The sequence below is a fragment of the Papio anubis genome, chromosome 12, assembly GCF_008728515.1.
Source record: "Papio anubis isolate 15944 chromosome 12, Panubis1.0, whole genome shotgun sequence".
Taxonomy (NCBI): Eukaryota; Metazoa; Chordata; class Mammalia; order Primates; family Cercopithecidae; genus Papio; species Papio anubis.
The window spans coordinates 54,140,069-54,158,482 of NC_044987.1; the positions used below are offsets into that span (position 1 = coordinate 54,140,069).

An 18,414-nucleotide genomic window follows, 5' to 3' on the forward strand; every position below is an offset into this window, starting at 1 on the left:
TAAAAATTTTAATATGTATCAAATTCATTTGTTCATCTGCCTTATTGCAGCAGCTGGACCTACTTAAATAATGTTAAACAATGGTGGGGGCGGAGCAAGATGGCCGAATAGGAACAGCTCCAGTCTCCAACTCCCAGCGCGAGCGACACAGAAGACCGGTGATTTCTGCATTTTCAACTGAGGTACTGGGTTCATCTCACTAGGGAGTGCCGGACGATCGGTGCTGGTCAGCTGCTGCAGCCCGACCAGCGAGAGCTGAAGCAGGGCGAGGCATCGCCTCACCTGGGAAGCGCAAGGGGGAAGGGAATCCCTTTTCCTAGCCAGGGGAACTGAGACACACAACACCTGGAAAATCGGGTAACTCCCACCCCAATACTGTGCTTTAAGCAAATGGGCACACCAGGAGATTATATCCCACACCTGGCTGGGAGGGTCCCACGCCCACGGAGCCTCGCTCATTGCTAGCACAGCAGTCTTTGATCTCAGGGCAAGGCAGCAGCCAGGCTAGGGGACTGGCGCCTGCCATCGCTGAGGCTTAAGTAGGTAAACAAAGCTGCTGGGAAGCTCGAACTGGGTGGAGCTCACAGCAGCTCAAGGAAACCTGCCTGTCTCTGTAGACTCCACCTCTGGGGACAGGGCACAGCTAAACAACAACAACAACAACAACAACAAAAGCAGCAGAAACCTCTGCAGACACAAATGACTCTGTCTGACAGCTTTGAAGAGAGCAGTGGATCTCCCAACACGGAGGTTGAGATGTGAGAACAGACAGACTGCCTGCTAAACTGGGTCCCTGACCCCTGAGTAGCCTAACTGGGAGACATGCCCCACTAGGGGCAGACCAACACCCCACACCTCATAGGGTGGAGTACACCCCTGAGAGGAAGCTTCCAAAGTAAGAGCCAGACAGGTACACTCGCTGTTCAGCAATATTCTATCTTCTGCAGCCTCTGCTGCTGATACCCAGGCAAACAGGGTCTGGAGTGGACCTCAAGCAATCTCCAACAGACCTACAGCTGAGGGTCCTGACTGTTAGAAGGAAAACTATCAAACAGGAAGGACACCTACACCAAAACCCTATCAGTACATCATCATCATCAAAGACCAGAGGCAGATAAAACCACAAAGATGGGGAAAAAGCAGGGCAGAAAAGCTGGAAATTCAAAAAATAAGAGCGCATCTCCCCCTGCAAAGGAGCGCAGCTCATCGCCAGCAACGGATCAAAGCTGGACAGAGAATGGCTTTCACGAGACGAGAGAAGAAGGCTTCAGTCCATCAAACTTCTCAGAGCTAAAGGAGAATTACGTACCCAGTGCAAAGAAACTAAAAATCTTGAAAAAAGAGTGGAAGAATTGATAGCTAGAGTAATTAATGCAGAGAAAATCATAACCAAATGACAGAGATGAAAACCATGACACGAGAAATACGTGACAAATGCACAAGCTTCAGTAACCGACTCGATCAACTGGAAGAAAGAGTATCAGCGATTGAGGATCAAATGAATGAAATGAAGTGAGAAGAGAAACCAAAAGAGAAAAGAAGAAAAAGAAACGAACAAAGCCTGCAAGAAGTATGGGATTATGTAAAAAGACCAAATCTACGTCTGATTGGGATGCCTGAAAGTGAGGGAGAAAATGTAACCAAGTTGGAAAACACTCTTCAGGATATCATCCAGGAGAACTTCCCCAACCTAGTAGGGCAGGCCAACATTCAAATCCAGGAAATACAGAGAACGCCACAAAGATACTCCTCGAGAAGAGCAACTCCAAGACACATAATTGCCAGATTCACCAAAGTTGAAATGAAGGAAAAAATCTTAAGGGCAGCCAGAGAGAAAGGTCGGGTTACCCACAAAGGCAAGCCCATCAGACTAACAGCAGATCTCTCGGCAGAAACTCTACAAGCCAGAAGAGAGTGGGGGCCAATATTCAACATTCTTAAAGAAAAGAATTTTCAACCCAGAATTTCATATCCAGCCAAACTATGTTTCATAAGTGAAGGAGAAATAAAATCCTTTACAGATAAGCAAATGCTTAGAGATTTTGTCACCACCAGGCCTGCCTTACAAGAGACCCTGAAGGAAGCACTCAACATGGAAAGGAACAACCGGTACCAGCCATTGCAAAAACATGCCAAAATGTAAAGACCATCGAGGCTAGGAAGAAACTGCATCAACTAACGAGCAAAATAACCACTTAATATCATAATGGCAGGATCAAGTTCACACATAACAATATTAACCTTAAATGTAAATGGGCTAAATGCTCCAATTAAAAGACACAGACTGGCAAACTGGATAAAGAGTCAAGACCCATCAGTCTGCTGTATTCAGGAGACCCATCTCACATGCAGAGACATACATAGGCTCAAAATAAAGGGATGGAGGAAGATCTACCAAGCAAATGGAGAACAAAAAAAAAGCAGGGGTTGCAATCCTAGTCTATGATAAAACAGACTTTAAACCATCAAAGATCAAAAGAGACAAAGAAGGCCATTACATAATGGTAAAGGGATCAATTCAACAGGAAGAGCTAACTATCCTAAATATATATGCACCCAATATAGGAGCACCCAGATTCATAAAGCAAGTCCTTAGAGACTTACAAAGAGACTTAGACTCCCATACAATAATAATGGGAGACTTCAACACTCCACTGTCAACATTAGACAGATCAACAAGACAGAAAGTTAACAAGGATATCCAGGAATTGAACTCATCTCTGCAGCAAGCAGACCTAATAGACATCTATAGAACTCTCCACCCCAAATCAACAGAATATACATTCTTCTCAGCACCACATCGTACTTACTCCAAAATTGACCACGTAATTGGAAGTAAAGCACTCCTCAGCAAATGTACAAGAACAGAAATTATAACAAACTGTCTCTCAGACCACAGTGCAATCAAACTAGAACTCAGGACTAAGAAACTCAATCAAAACCGCTCAACTACATGGAAACTGAACAACCTGCTCCTGAATGACTACTGGGTACATAACGAAATGAAGGCAGAAATAAAGATGTTCTTTGAAACCAATGAGAACTAAGATACAACATACCAGAATCTCTGGGACACATTTAAAGCAGTGTGTAGAGGGAAATTTATAGCACTAAATGCCCACAAGAGAAAGCTGGAAAGATCTAAAATTGACACTCTAACATCACAATTAAAAGACCTAGAGAAGCAAGAGCAAACACATTCAGAGCTAGCAGAAGGCAAGAAATAACTAAGATCAGAGCAGAACTGAAGGAGATAGAGACACAAAAAACCCTCCAAAAAATCAATGAATCCAGGAGTTGGTTTTTTGAAAAGATCAACAAAATTGACAGACCACTAGCAAGACTAATAAAGAAGAAAAGAGAAGAATCAAATAGATGTAATAAAAAATGATCAAGGGGATATCACCACCGACCCCACAGAAATACAAACTACCATCAGAGAATATTATAAACACCTCTATGCAAATAAACTAGAAAATCTAGAAGAAATGGATAATTTCCTGGACACTTACACTCTTCCAAGAATAAGCCAGGAAGAAGTTGAATGCCTGAATAGACCAATAGCAGGCTCTGAAATTGAGGCAATAATTAATAGCCTACCAACGAAAAAAAGTCCGGGACCAGATGGATTCACAGCTGAATTCTACCAGAGGTACAAGGAGGAGCTGGTACCATTCCTTTTGAAACTATTCCAATCAATAGGAAAAGGGAATCCTCCCTAACTCATTTTATGAGGCCAACATCATCCTGATACCAAGCCTGGCAGAGACGCAACAAAAAGAATTTTAGACCAATATCCCTGATGAACATCGATGCAAAAATCCTCAATAAAATACTGGCAAACCGAATCCAGCAGCACATCAAAAAGCTTATCCACCATGATCAAGTGGGCTTCATCCCTGGGATGCAAGGCTGGTTCAACATTCGCAAATCAATAAACGTAATCCAGCATATAAACAGAACCAAAGACAAACACCACATGATTATCTCAATAGATGCAGAAAAGGCCTTTGACAAAATTCAACAGCCCTTCATGCTAAAAACGCTCAATAAATTCGGTATTGATGGAACGTACCTCAAAATAATAAGAGCTATTTATGACAAACCCACAGCCAATATCATACTGAATGGGCAAAAACTGGAAAAATTCCCTTTGAAAACTGGCACAAGACAGGGATGCCCTCTCTCACCACTCCTATTCAACATAGTGTTGGAAGTTCTGGCTAGGGCAATCAGGCAAGAGAAAGAAATCAGGCGTATTCAGTTAGGAAAAGAAGAAGTCAAATTGTCCCTGTTTGCAGCTGACATGATTGTATATTTAGGAAACCCCATTGTCTCAGCCCAAAATCTCCTTAAGCTGATAAGCAACTTCAGCAATGTCTCAGGATAAAAAATTAATGTGCAAAAATCACAAGCATTCTTATACACCAATAACAGACAAACACAGAGCCAAATCATGAATGAACTTCCATTCACAATTGCTTCAAAGAGAATAAAATACCTAGGAATCCAACTTACAAGGGATGTAAAGGACAAGGAGAACTACAAACCACTGCTCAGTGAAATAAAAGAGGACACAAACAAATGGAAGAACATACCACGCTCATGGATAGGAAGAATCAATATCGTGAAAATGGCCATACTGCCCAAGGTTATTTATAGATTCAATGCCATCCCCATCAAGCTACCAATGACTTTCTTCACAGAATTGGAAAAAACTGCTTTAAAGTTCATGTGGAACCAAAAAAGAGCCCGCATTGCCAAGACAATCCTAAGGAGAAAGAACAAAGCTGGAGGCATCGTGCTACGTGACTTCAAACTATACTACAAGGCTACAGTAACCAAAACAGCATGGTACTGGTACCAAAATAGAGATATAGACCAATGGAACAGAACAGAGTCCTCAGAAATAATACTACACATCTACAGCCATCTGTTCTTTGATAAACCTGAGAGAAACAAGAAATGGGGAAAGGATTCCCTATTTAATAAATGGTGCTGGGAAAATTGGCTAGCCATAAGTAGAAAGCTGAAACTGGATCCTTTCCTTACTCCTTGTATGAAAATTAATTCAAGATGGATTAGAGACTTAAATGTTAGACCTAATACTATAAAAACCCTAGAAGAAAACCTGGCTAGTACCATTCAGGGCATAGGCATGGGCAGAGACTTCATGTCTAAAACACCAAAAGCAATGGCAGCAAAAGCCAAAATTGACAAATGGGGTCTAATTAAACTAAAGAGCTTCTGCACAGCAAAAGAAACTACCATCAGAGTGAACAGGCAACCTACAGAATGGGAGAAAAGTTTTGCAATCTACTCATCTGACAAAGGGCTAATATCCGGAACCTACAAAGAACTCAAACAAATTTACAAGAAAAAACCAAACAACCCCATCAAAAAGTGGGTAAAGGATATGAACAGACATTTCTCAAAAGAAGACATGCATACAGCCAACAGAGACATGAAAAAATGCTCATCATCACTGGCCATCAGAGAAATGCAAATCAAAACCACAATGAGATACCATCTCACACCAGTTAGAATGGCAATCATTAAAAAGTCAGGAAACAACAGGTGCTGGTGAGGATGTGGAGAAATAGGAACACTTTTACACTGTTGGTGGGATTGTAAACTAGTTCAACCATTATGGAAAACAGTATGGCGATTCCTCAAGGATCTAGAACTAGAAGTACCATATGACCCAGCCATCCCATTACTGGGTATATACCCAAAGGATTATAAATCATGCTGCTATAAAGACACATGCACACGTATGTTTATTGCAGCACTATTCACAATAGCAAAGACTTGGAATCAACCCAAATGTCCATCAGTGACAGACTGGATTAAGAAAATGTGGCACATATATACCATGGAATACTATGCAGCCATAAAAAAGGATGAGTTTGTGTCCTTTATAGGGACCTGGATGCAGCTGGAAACCATCATTCTTAGCAAACTATCACAAGAACAGAAAACCAAACACCGCATGTTCTCACTCACAGGTGGGAACTGAACAATGAGATCAGTTGTTCTCGGGAAGGGGAACATAACACACCGGGGCCTATCATGGGGAGGGGGGAGGAGGGACGGATTGCATTGGGAGTTATACCTGATGTAAATGATGAGTTGATAGCTGCTGACGAGTTGATGGGTGCAACACACCAACATGGCACAAGTATACATATGTAACAAAGCTGTACGTTATGCACATGTACCCTAGAACTTAAAGTATAATAAAAAAAAAAAAAAAAAAAAAAATGGTGGGCAGAGTAGGCAAACTTGTTTTATCCCTAATTTACAGATCTGCATCTCATGTCCCCTAATAAAAAGTCATTTGGTTGGAGGTTTAGAATAGGAATATTCATCATATTAAGAAAGAATTATTTTATTCCAACTTGAAAAATGAAAATTATTAAATTTTATCAAATGCATTTAGGGAATATTGAAATAATCATCTACTTTTTTTATTACTAGCCAGCTGATAAACTTCTATTACATTATTCAATTTCCTTATATTGAAACTGGATATGTTCCTGTTGGATTATTGAATCAGTAATATTAGCTTGTTAAACTCTAATCTGAAGTAGTTAGCTGAAAGTTTTGAATCTATATTTATAGTTTAGGTTATTTGTTTTCTTTTTTGCATAATATTTTATCACCTTTGGGGATCTGGATCAAATCTGTCTTGTGAAACAAATTGGATAGTTTTCCCATCTTCTTCTCTCCAGAACATATTATAATAAATATGTGTATGTATTTCTTGAATGCTTGAGTTTAATCACTGTAAAATCTCTCAAGATCTATGATCTTTCAGGCAGTTCTTTAAGAGCTTTCTACAATTCTTCCTCAGTTATTGGTCTGTTCTCATTTTCTATTTCTTCTGTAACTTTCAAAACTAGATTCTGTTATTAGATTGGGAAGATTAGAAGTTAAAGGAGGAGGTGTTTTTAACCTGCCCAGATGTGAATGCATATGTCTTTGCATCACTGAATTTATAACAGTTTTTATTTGCTCTTCTAATTGACTTTTTTTTTCAACTTGGGGCTTCATTATAAGAGATTTGATTTGGGGCACAAATGTTCATCAGTTTATCTTTCACTTTGCTGTCTTTGAAATGATGTCTTAAAGAACAACTAGATTCTGAGAAAATCACGTCTTAAAAGAACTTGAGACATCATTTGGTATAGTCTACTGATGCTAGAAATGGTGAAACTGAGGTCTCAGCTGGTGAAATAATTTACATTTTACAGTGTCAGGAACAAAACCAAGCTTAGCCTGGCTAATGGAATGTCATTTTAAAATAAGCACAGCTCTGAAACAGCATACGTATATTTCTCTTCCTTGCTGTCCTGAGAACTTTGCCTACTCTTGACTCCCAAGTATTGTATACTGCATGTGAGTTGGTGCGTAGTACATGATGGTGTCCAGAAGCCTAATGGATGTGGCTGCCAGTCTTTCAGCTCCAGGGTATGTCATCAAATCAATAAATTTCTTCAATGCCAGCAGGCTATAGAAGGAAAGACAAGAGCAAGTCCCAGGAACTATCAGTGACTTTCATTCTTCCTCCAGTTTATGTCTGCGCTTGCTCATTGTGAAGCATCGCCTAAAACCTAGTTGGGGGTTTTACCTATTAATTTTATTATTCATAATTAAAATTACCAAAATACCTAATAATAAAGCTTTGACTTAAAGGAGTGAGAACTGTATTATGCCTAGGTAAAGATTGATCTAATTGATTTTGAGGATGCCTGTTTTTGTTACACTGGATGTTCAGTGCCTGCCATCCTGTAGACTAACCATGACATCATGTTATGGTGAAAGCAAATGTGGGTTTTGAGATTTACCCTCGCTTTTATCAATAAACATGACAAGGAAGGCACTTAACTGTGTGAATACCAGGCCTAGAAAATCATTCAGTGAGTTCATCTGATTCTTTCTCCAAGAGCTGGACTTACTGAAGCTTGTATTATTTTCTTTTTTTTTTTTTTTTTTTTGAGACAGAGTCTTGCTCTGTCGCCCAGGCTGGAGTGCCGTGGCTGGATCTCAGCTCACTGCACTGCAAGCTCCGCCTCCCAGGTTCACGCCATTCTCCCGCCTCAGCCTCCCGAGTAGCTGGGACTACAGGCGCCCGCCACTTCGCCCGGCTAGTTTTTTGTATTTTTTAGTGGAGACGGGGTTTCACCGTGTTAGCCAGGATGGTCTCGATCTCCTGACCTCGTGATCCACCCGTCTCGGCCTCCCAAAGTGCTGGGATTACAGGCTTGAGCCACCGCGCCCGGCCACTTGTATTATTTTCATAGCATCCATTTAAGACCTGATTAGAAAACTTTTGTACTATAAGTTTTTCTGGGAGTACAAATTGTTTTGTCTGGTCCCTCATGCATAACAAATAAACACAAAATAATTAAATACATGATGCTGAAGAACAGGAATGCCAGGAACAGAGGTGCTGATCCCCTGTCCTGGGGGTCTGAGGTGGCACAATTAGGTAGGCCGAGACTTGAAAGGGCAGAGTGATTATCTGGAGGATACAAGAGCAAAGAACCAGTAGGTGGTGTAAGGAAGCCCTCCCCAGGAAAGTGGAAGGGATTTAAGTTTTTAAGTTTGATTTGCCATTAGTTTTAAGTGCTGCGCCCAGCATAGGAAATGGGAAACAAAGCCAATGATATCTACAGAAGCAGAGTCAGTTAAAAAACAAAACGAACAATATAGAAACTTAATAGGTGAGAGATCTGTGTAAAATTACATAGTGAGTGTAAAGCACTTAAGACAGGACCTGATAGACTGCTCAGGAAATGCTGGCTATTATTAGAACAGATTTTTAAATGTCCATCTCTTCCTTTAAAGCTGGGTGTACAATGTATTGGCTTCCATGGGCCACATTGAAAGAGGAAGAATTGTCTTGGGCCATACATAAAATACACTAACACTAACAATAGCTGATAGGCTAAAAAAGAAAAAAGAAAATGATAAAAAATCTCATAATGTTTTAAACAAGTTTATGAATTTATGTTGAGGCATATTCAAAGCTGTCCTGGGTCACAGGTTGGACAAGCTTGCTTTGAAGCTCAAAAACCCATACAGTCTCTTCTTTTTCATCATCAAATCCTGTCAGATAATACCTTCAAAGTATTTTCCAAATCTGATCAATTCTTTCTTCTTCCAGGATTCCTTGTCCAAATTATCATCATCTTTTCAAAATCAATGTCCCTTTTTCCACCACTGTCTGCTGCAGTGCATCCGTCACCCAGAAAATCAGTTCAAGATGCTGGCTCACATGTTCTCCCATGGCTGCCCAGGGCATGGAGAAGCTTTCACGTACTTGTACTGTGACCTGAAGGCTCTCTCATGATCTCACTCTTGGCCACCTTTCTAACTTCATCTCCTGCCACCTTCTCTTATTCACTCTAGTTTTCTTGTAGCTCTTAAAGAAAGCCAAACTAGTTCCTACTCCAGGCCTTTTGCACTAGCTGTGTCCTCTGCCAGGTGTGTTTGTGTACCATATTGTCCCATAGTCCGGACTGTTATAGTCTTCAAGATTTTATTCAAACAGAAGCTTCTTAGAGAAGATTACTCTGAGGCCTCATCCAAAATTCTACCGTCTCTGCATTCTCTATCCCTTTGCTGCTTCCTGTTTTCTTCCCAGTGTATGTCTTTTCACCTTGGGAATTTATTAGAAATTTATGTAGTTTCTAGTTTGTAGCCTCTCTCTCTTAGAGAATATAAACTACTTGAGGGCAGACTTGAGCTATCTCATTTACAGTTGTATCCTCCAGGGATCAGAATAGTGGCATAAAGTAGGGAACTCAACAAATAGTTTTGAATGAATTTTAAAAAAAATTCTAAGAATGTATGTTTGTATTTGAAATAGCATGCCAAATACAACACAGTAAACTCCAATAAAATAAGCAGATGAAAGTGTGACGGATAAGAGAAAATAAATGTTGGCAAATAAAAATTAAGCTGCGGGGAGGGTTTTCCATGAAGTTCATTTTATAGTAATGTTTTATACACTTGGTAGATGAGTCAGATACTTGACTTTGTCAATATTTATTGACAACCTACTATGTGCCAGGAATTTTTAAACATGTAATTGTACACATGTGCATGTGCACAGTCACACAGAAAATATAGTCTGCACATTATTATATATATAGTCTCTCTCTATATATGTATGTCTATATATATATGTGTGTGTGTGTGTGTGTGTGTGTTTAATATATATAAATCAATTCTGGTCAACCCTGACGGGTTGATGTCATTCTCCCCTCTTTATTTATCAGCTAGAAAGACCAAAACTCAGAAAGATGAGGTTACCTGTGTATTTAAATAAGGGTGTAAATAATACCAAAGTTCAGGCTTTTCCACATTTATGTACACATTTTGAAAGGTTTTATTTATAGCTCCACTGCTTTCTAGATGTGTGATATTATTCAAATTAGTTGGCACCCTTGATTTTGTTTCATCATTTGTAATATGAAAGAAGCAGATTTAGTCTGCTTATTCCAGAAAGTTGCTTCCAATTTGGAGGAAGTAATGAATGTGAAACACTGAACATGGAGGTTCACTGTGTTCACCATGACAGGGAGAAAAATCGATCTGCAGTGAGAACACATTGAGCTAATATGAAAGAGAAGCAGAGAAGACAGATGATGAGAAGGTCTTGATGCTGGTTGAGTCTCCTCTGCATCCAATCATTCCTGAAGCCAGCTCTCATTCTTCCCCCTCCACCACTGGTAAATAGTAAATTTTCCTCTTTGACTTAAACTAGCCATGTAGCTGCTGTTCACAACTGAAAGCCTCATAACTAACACAGAGCCCTGCATTGACCTCCTTGGAGTCTTGCTGATACAGTTCTCACCATGTGAGGAGCCCTTTTATCAAGAGTATACCTGACTCTAATGTCTAGGAGTGTAATGTTGAAAAACACTGAGTTTCTGCTTCCAAAAATTCCAATATTAATCAGATATCAGACATTTAAAAGAGATATATGCATGTTATAAATATGCAAAGTGTTATGGGAAACCAGAAAAGAGGACATTATATTTGCAATGAGACCTGAAGAATAAGTAGGGATCCATACTGTCTTTAATTTGATCATGCAGATTTCCTTTTAAATAAGCCTCTTTCACATTTTCTGGAAATCTGCTGAAAGCTTTAGAGGGTATCTCTAGGGAAAAGAAATCTCAGGCCAAATGGTTGTTAGACTCACAGATATATTAGAAACATAACATACCTTCCAATGCCACTTGTCCGTGAGTTTAGTTTTCACTACAGTGTTTCTTTACTTACTGGAATTCATAGACATCTTGCAGAAATAGTATAGCCCTTTCCCCAGAAAAATGTGTTCACCTACAGAATTTCTCATACAATGTCATGAGTTCTAATATCCCAAATTAAAATTCCCTGCCATGTAGAATCAGCTACTGACCCCTTCGACAGGCCTCTTTGTGGAGTCAGGACTCCTCTGAATCCCACCCACAGGCAGGTGCTAAATGTTTTCTGCCATAAGAACCATGGCAAAAATAAATGGTGACTTGTTAAACAGCTTTATCATATGATTTGCCTTCTGTACTCTAATGTCTCAAAGTTATAACTGACTAGATGAAGCTCATGAGGAAAATAAGTCGTCTAACTTGACTTACACTTCCAAGAGTGAGCTATTCTCCAAGAAGCCAGAATCTAGCTCAGGAGCCTCTCTCTCAAACAAATGTGAGTTATGCAGCTTCTATCTGTAGGGTACGGTGCATTTCCTCTCCACTGTTGCACAAGATGCTTCTTAGCCGTAGCTATTGAATTAATCAATCAAATTTCATTTTTACTGCCCCATTCTGGAAAATCCACTCGTACCCCTTTCCAGTAATACTGAAAAGAAAAATAATCCATACTACTCAATTAAGAATAAAACATATGTCTTCTTGATGATGTCTGAGTGGTAGCAATTCCAGTGGTCATTGTCTCTTGAAGTTACTCAGCATTAAAGCCAAGATAGACTACCAGGGTATACCTGCAAGCAGACAAGTTTCATTACAACCACTAAATGAAAAAAAAAAGAAACATGTATAAAGTAAGGGGTCTCTGATGACTGAGTGTCTATAGCCAGAAGCAATAATAATAACATGCATTTAGTGAGCACTTTCCCTTCTAACTGTTCAAAGAGCTACACCAACTAATATTTAATTCACCTCCACCACAGCCATCTGATTTATAACTTCTCCAGGGCCCAGGACTTGAGTAAAGAAGATTACTTAGGCAGTCAGCAATGGTCTTGGCTGCTTAAATTGCCAAGGATATACATTTACTGGCATTACAAGAGAGGGATCTAGAATCTAGAATAAGGGAAGGGAAGAATGTTTGTGCTGGTATAGAATCAGGCACATTGTCAAGAGAGGACTGCCCCAGAAGTAGAGAGCTCACCAAGAAGACTCATGGGAGGCATCACCCTGTAATAACACAGCCATGGGTTGGCATTCTTAGCCTTACAGCTCCATAAACTCCACCTTGTTAATAGCCTAGAGTTGACATAACTCAAGGAAATTGCCTGATCATAACCTAACTCGTAATACACAAATTCAAATGAAATCAGACTACCTATCAATGTGTTTGTCTGCAAGGCACAGATATTTCTTTGAGTGACTAAAGGGCAATGTTTGCTCACGAGACATGTGTCTGGTTTCCCTGTACCAAAAAACAAACAAAACAAAACAAAAAGCAAAAAACTTGGGAACTAACATAGTGATTGATGAATATGAAATCAGATTAAAGACCAATTTTTTTCTGTTCCTTGAAGGCAGTTAGAAATAGTTATTCTCCCTCTTTTCTTCCCTACTTCCTCTTTACTCTCCGTTTTTGTTTCTCATATCCATAGATCTTTTGATATGTAATTTTCTCCACCTATAACACTGCCTTTGCTTACATATGTGCATGTGTCTGTACATGCACGCACACACACACTTGTAAACACATGTATGCACACACATACACACACACACACATTTTGTCTGGCCAACAGCTATCATTCCTTAAATGTCAGCTTTGTATTAAATAATATCTGAGGCCCTCATACCAGGTTAAGTTCTATTATGTATTCCCACAGCACCACACATTTCTCTCTTTTGTAGCATTTGTTATGTGGCATTTTAGTTAACTTTTATTTTCCATGAGATTGCAAGTTCCATTTGGGCAGAGATTAGTAGTTTCTGGTTCATCATCCTCTCCGTAGCATCTAACACGGTACCTGGCATATCTAGTATATGTTGAGCTCTTAACAGCAAGAATACGAATTATAGATAACATGTTTAAAGCATTCAGATATGCCAGGCACTAGCCTAAGAACTTTGCATGTATTATATAATCTTCACAACTTGCATTTATGTACCATGGTCAGCATTTTCAAAAAAGGAAAAGGAAAACTGCAAAGATGAAGTCACTTTCTTAGTTTGGGTCCCTCAGAAACAAATTCTGAAAATAGGATTCAAGTGCAAGTAGTTTGAGAGATGATCTCAGGAAACGTCCATGGGGGAGTAGAGGAGTGAGACAGGAAAAGGAAAACAGCCAACAAAGGGTGCATCATCTAGTCAGATACCACTGTGGGCAACTGGAACTCAATCCCACGGGGAAATGCCAGCAGCCAGCGCAGAACACTTACATAAGAGTTATCCCATCAGAAGAGCAAGGGAGATGGGGTATCTATGTACCACCTTCCATCAGTCATTGGTTGAGGTCTGCTAAGCATAAGTTTCAAGGGCATTATTCCCCAGCCCTCCAGCCCGCTGTGTGCATGCAGGCACAACAGGCTCCAGCCATCAGAGAGAGCACTGGAGGAGTTGGAAAGCAGGAGTAGCGCCCTTCTGTAAGAAGAACTAAGACATGTAGGAAGATAGCAGCTGCCCAGGTTACACACTCAAGTTCCATTTTTAATCAGGGACAACACTGGGATGGGAACCTGAGACTGTTTGACTCCAGAGTACATGTGTTTAATTACTATTTTCATACCCATAAGTTAAGGAAATGAATAAAAAGAAGGAAAAGAAACAAAGTGAAGAATAAAGATTATCAGGAAGAACTTTTCACAAGAGCTAAGATTAGGTCTGATGAAGCTTTTTCTGTCCCCAAAGAGAAAATGCTTTTCTAGCAACTGGGGTGTTCATGCTTTCTGGGTTCAGTGTCTCTCTTGGGGAGCATTGCACTGCTCTGTCAATTTTCTTTCTCTTTATGCTTCCCATGGTAAAGGAACCCCTCTGCTTTGGTGCTCTATATTCTTTCTGGAGATATGATAATATGCTGATTTGGCTACAGTCAAGTCTTGACCTATCCTGGGAGCCATGCTGTTTCTATGGTGATTGCCCATATATCAGCTGTCAGCTGTTATTCATTGATTTTCTTGTCAGAAGCTCAGATTACTGAGGGCACTATTTATGGTTGCCGGAAAGCCCTGTATCCTGCCCATGTATTTCTTCTCTTCTATTCTCTTCCTCCCCTCATACTCATCATCTTATTCCATGCAGGCTTCAGAAATAGATTGCAGCCCCAAATTTAGTTAATCCATTTTATTGGTGAGATAATGGTGTCTCTCTCACAATGTGATAGCTGTGTCTTGAGAATAGTCATTTGTTAATTCAGTTCTTGTTAATCAAATCTTTTTGTAAAGCAAATAATCATGTCCTACAGGTCATCGTCTCAGTCAGACCATTTAGCCAGTGCTTGTATGCCATCTGTACATTTGTTTACTTGTGAAATGAAGCCTATGTCCAGGTCAACACATGTATATTGAGCACCTACTATGTACCAGTCACTGTGGTTGTGACCAAGACGTGAATAGGACATGTTCCCTGTTTTTAAAGTCTGGTGGGAGAAACACATAAAAATGTGGCCAGGCGTGGTGGCTCATGCCTATAATCCCAGCACTTTGGGAGGCCAAGGCGGGCGGATCCCCTGAGGTCAGGAGTTCAAAACCAGCCTGACCAACATGGAGAAGCCCCATCTCTACTAAAAATACAAAATTAGCCAGATGTAGTGGTACACGCCTGTAATCCCAGCTACTCTGAAAGCTGAAGCAGGAGAATCGCTTGAACCTGGGAGGCAGAGATTGCAGTGAGCCAAGATTGTGCCATTGCGCTCCAGCCTGGTCAACAAGAGCAAAACTCCATCTCAAATAATAAAAATAAAAAGTAAAACTGTGATGTCAGCACCTGGTGATATGCAGTATCAAAGAGTTAAGTATGAGTCATATGTAAAGGATGTACAAGACAAAACAGCCTAAAGCAAGGAAAGGAAGTCAGAGAGGTTACACAGGGACGTAATATCTGTGGTATTGGGTTGGAAAAACAATCCAGCTTGTGAAAAGTCTTAAGGTGTGAGCATGAATATTTCTTTCAGGTAATTGCAAAAGGTTCCATTGAATCAAAAAGTGGAGTGGCAGGTGGGTGTGCTGATCATTCCCCATTTTGACTCCTCTTGCACTCCCTCCACCAGCGTCAGTTCAACCCTGTGCCTTGGGAGGCCCACTTCTCTGAATTGCCTTTGTAACTCGGGCTAATTCCTCACTGAGGAGCCTGGTGAGTTAAACCTGGACTCTTTTGCCAGATACGATAACTGAACTTGATTCTACAGGCCGGTTACATGTCAAACTGTGTTCCATAAACTGCTTGGATTAGAGTGGGGCAATGAATCAGGGAGCAGAGTGCAAGCAAGTGCTAAATGTATTCTCCCACTCTGCCTCTGCTGAAGTAGCTGTGCTTACTGGTGCTTTAACATGAAATTTATGAGGAAGAATTTGCCCAACAAATACCACTACAAGGAAGGAAGGAAGGGAGGAAGAAGGAGGGAAGGAGGGAAGAAGGGAGAGAGAGAGAGGAGGAAGGCAGGGAGAGAAGGAGGGAGAGAAGGACGGAGGGAGGGAGCGAGGGAGGAAGGAAGGAAGGAAGCAAGGAAGGAAGAAAGGAAAAAGGGAAGGGAGGAAAAGAGAGGGAGGGAGAAAGAAGGATCTCATGGTAATTCGCAGGTATGGAATTTGAAAAGTCTTATACTGGGGAGTAAAATTATCTTGTATGTAATTTAGGAAAAGCCTTCTGGCATAAGAATAGAAGATAAAGTAAAGGGAGTGAAACTGAGAAAGGAAAATCAGTGAGGAGGCTATTGATAGACTTCAGGTAAGAGGTGATGAGCCCTAGTGTAGATTTGTATTTGTTGTTATGGAGAGGAAAGATTGGAATCCAGGTACAATTAGGCATACAGTCAGCAGGGTTTAGTGAAGGATTGGATTATGGAAAAATAATAATAACATGCAGCCATAGGGTTGTTGGAAAGGTCATTTTTATGCAATTGTGTTTTAAACTGCAGAGAGTAGTGCAAATATTAATTATGAGTGTTATTTCAACTAGATCATATCCCTCTTTATTCCTAGATAGCGTTCTTTCCATGCACCCCTCCCATGATTCATTGTAAATTGAGCTTTCACTAATTGGATTTGTGGAAAGCAATAGAGAATGCCATTTGGCTACTTCCTCTTTAGGGAATGTTAATATTCAAATCTCCAGGTCATTATTTAGAATACCCAATTCCAACATGGGAAATTTAAAATTGCATCTCATATTAATCTTTAAAGCAAGCTCTCCTTTGCCTCCAGATGAGCAAATATTTGAACTGGAGAAAGAGGATCTTTTCTGCAACTCACAAGAAGTCTTTGACCAAATTATCCAATGATGGTAGATTCTCATATCCTGAAGGGGCATATAGGAATCTTGGCTTATACTCTATGTTATTAATGATAAGGAGGCTGATGATGAAGATGATAATGGTAATGACTCTAATAATCCTTATATTTACCATATTTTAATACCTATTCTGTGCCAGTAAATATGCTAAGCACTTTCTATACATTATTTAATTTAATAATGCTCAATGTTATGATAATTTTACAGTTCAGAAAACTGTACTCAAAAATTTTGAGTAACCTAAATTGATTCAGTTGGAAAAATATAGAACAGAGATTTAATCCTAGCCCAGTTTACCTTGCTCCACATCCCATGCTCCTTGTTCCTAGGCAGGTGAATCAAGTATAGAGGCTTCTCTGTCTCCTCACTCCCCAGTCTTAACAACTGAGGCACCAGCCTTATCTCCAGACAAAAAGTATTTTCCCTAAACATTCTGGCCTTATCCACACTAGAGTGGATTTTCCTGATTGGGGCCATCAATACACTGAACAGACCTCTCTAAGCAGAGAAAGTGACAGGGCTTTACCCAAGAACAAACAAAATGACATTGTCTGTCACTCTCAGAAATGTAGGTTTAATGTGTCAGACTAGGCTAACTGGACTGGTGGGAGACTGGGACATCCTTCTAGCTTCATGTTAATGTGAATCTCAGAGAAATCTGGTAAAAGAATTCAAAGCAGACACTAAAGCCATTTAACTGTGAGCTGAAACCTATGCACTGACATTATCTCTGGATCTTGAAGAGGACTAAGGATAGAACAAAGCCACTTTGAACTTGGTTGTGAAGACGGAAAATATTCATAAGACTTCGGGATAAGGGGCTTTGGAAAATTATCTGGAGATGGTGGGAAGGTTCTGGGTTCTTAATTTCAAGTTTTCTGTGTTCTTCCTTCTCCCACACACAATCCCCCAACACTCCGCACCCTCTCAAAAGGATATATATTTTTTTGCTTGTCTCCCTCAAAATAGCCTTGATTTATTGAGACATACTATGAAACCATGAAATAGCTTTGGCTCCAGTATGGTATGTAATACGTTTTCGTAGTTCTCTAATAATTATGATAATAACTAATATATACTGAGTGCTTCATATGTGCCAGGCACTCCACTGTGGACTCCCACGTTAATTTAGGCCTTTTAACAACCAATGATTTATGTACAATTATTATCCCCATCTTACAGATGGGGGAATTGTTGGTTAGTAATATAAAGAAACCTGCCCAAAGATAACTTTAAACAGCAGGTTTGGGATTTGAACACAAACACTTTGATTCCAGAAACCATGTAATTACCCCGTCTTTATACCTTTTTGCTACAGAATTCTTCCAGTCACCCAAACATTCACATTACTGTTACTGAGAACTGTAGGAGGCCAAGTGTTGCATTATACAGAGAAAATGCAGGCATTCAAAGAAACACCCTATATCCTGAAGATACGTGGAGTTTTAGAGCTACATGATGGGTGTTCTTTCATTCCTCCATTGGATCCTTCAACATTTTTGAACATCTATTATTTTAAAGGCCGCAAGCTGGATGCCAGGGGTATAAAGATGAAAGAACAGAATTCATATCTCAATGAGCTCCTAATCTAGTACAAGGAAGGGAATTGCAATGCATGGAACAAATAGAATACAGGAACCAGCATGGCCCCATCTCCAGTCCCAGTCCACCCCATGGGGACATGCAAACTTGT

General features: G+C 40.1%; 1 long non-coding RNA gene across 1 annotated transcript in view; it reads left to right on the forward strand.

Annotated features, from left to right (window-relative positions):
• Positions 1 to 18,414, forward strand: part of LOC110741317 — a 2,275,404-nt gene that overhangs the window by 1,628,983 nt on the left and 628,007 nt on the right. The gene's annotated exons all lie outside the window — the stretch shown is intronic.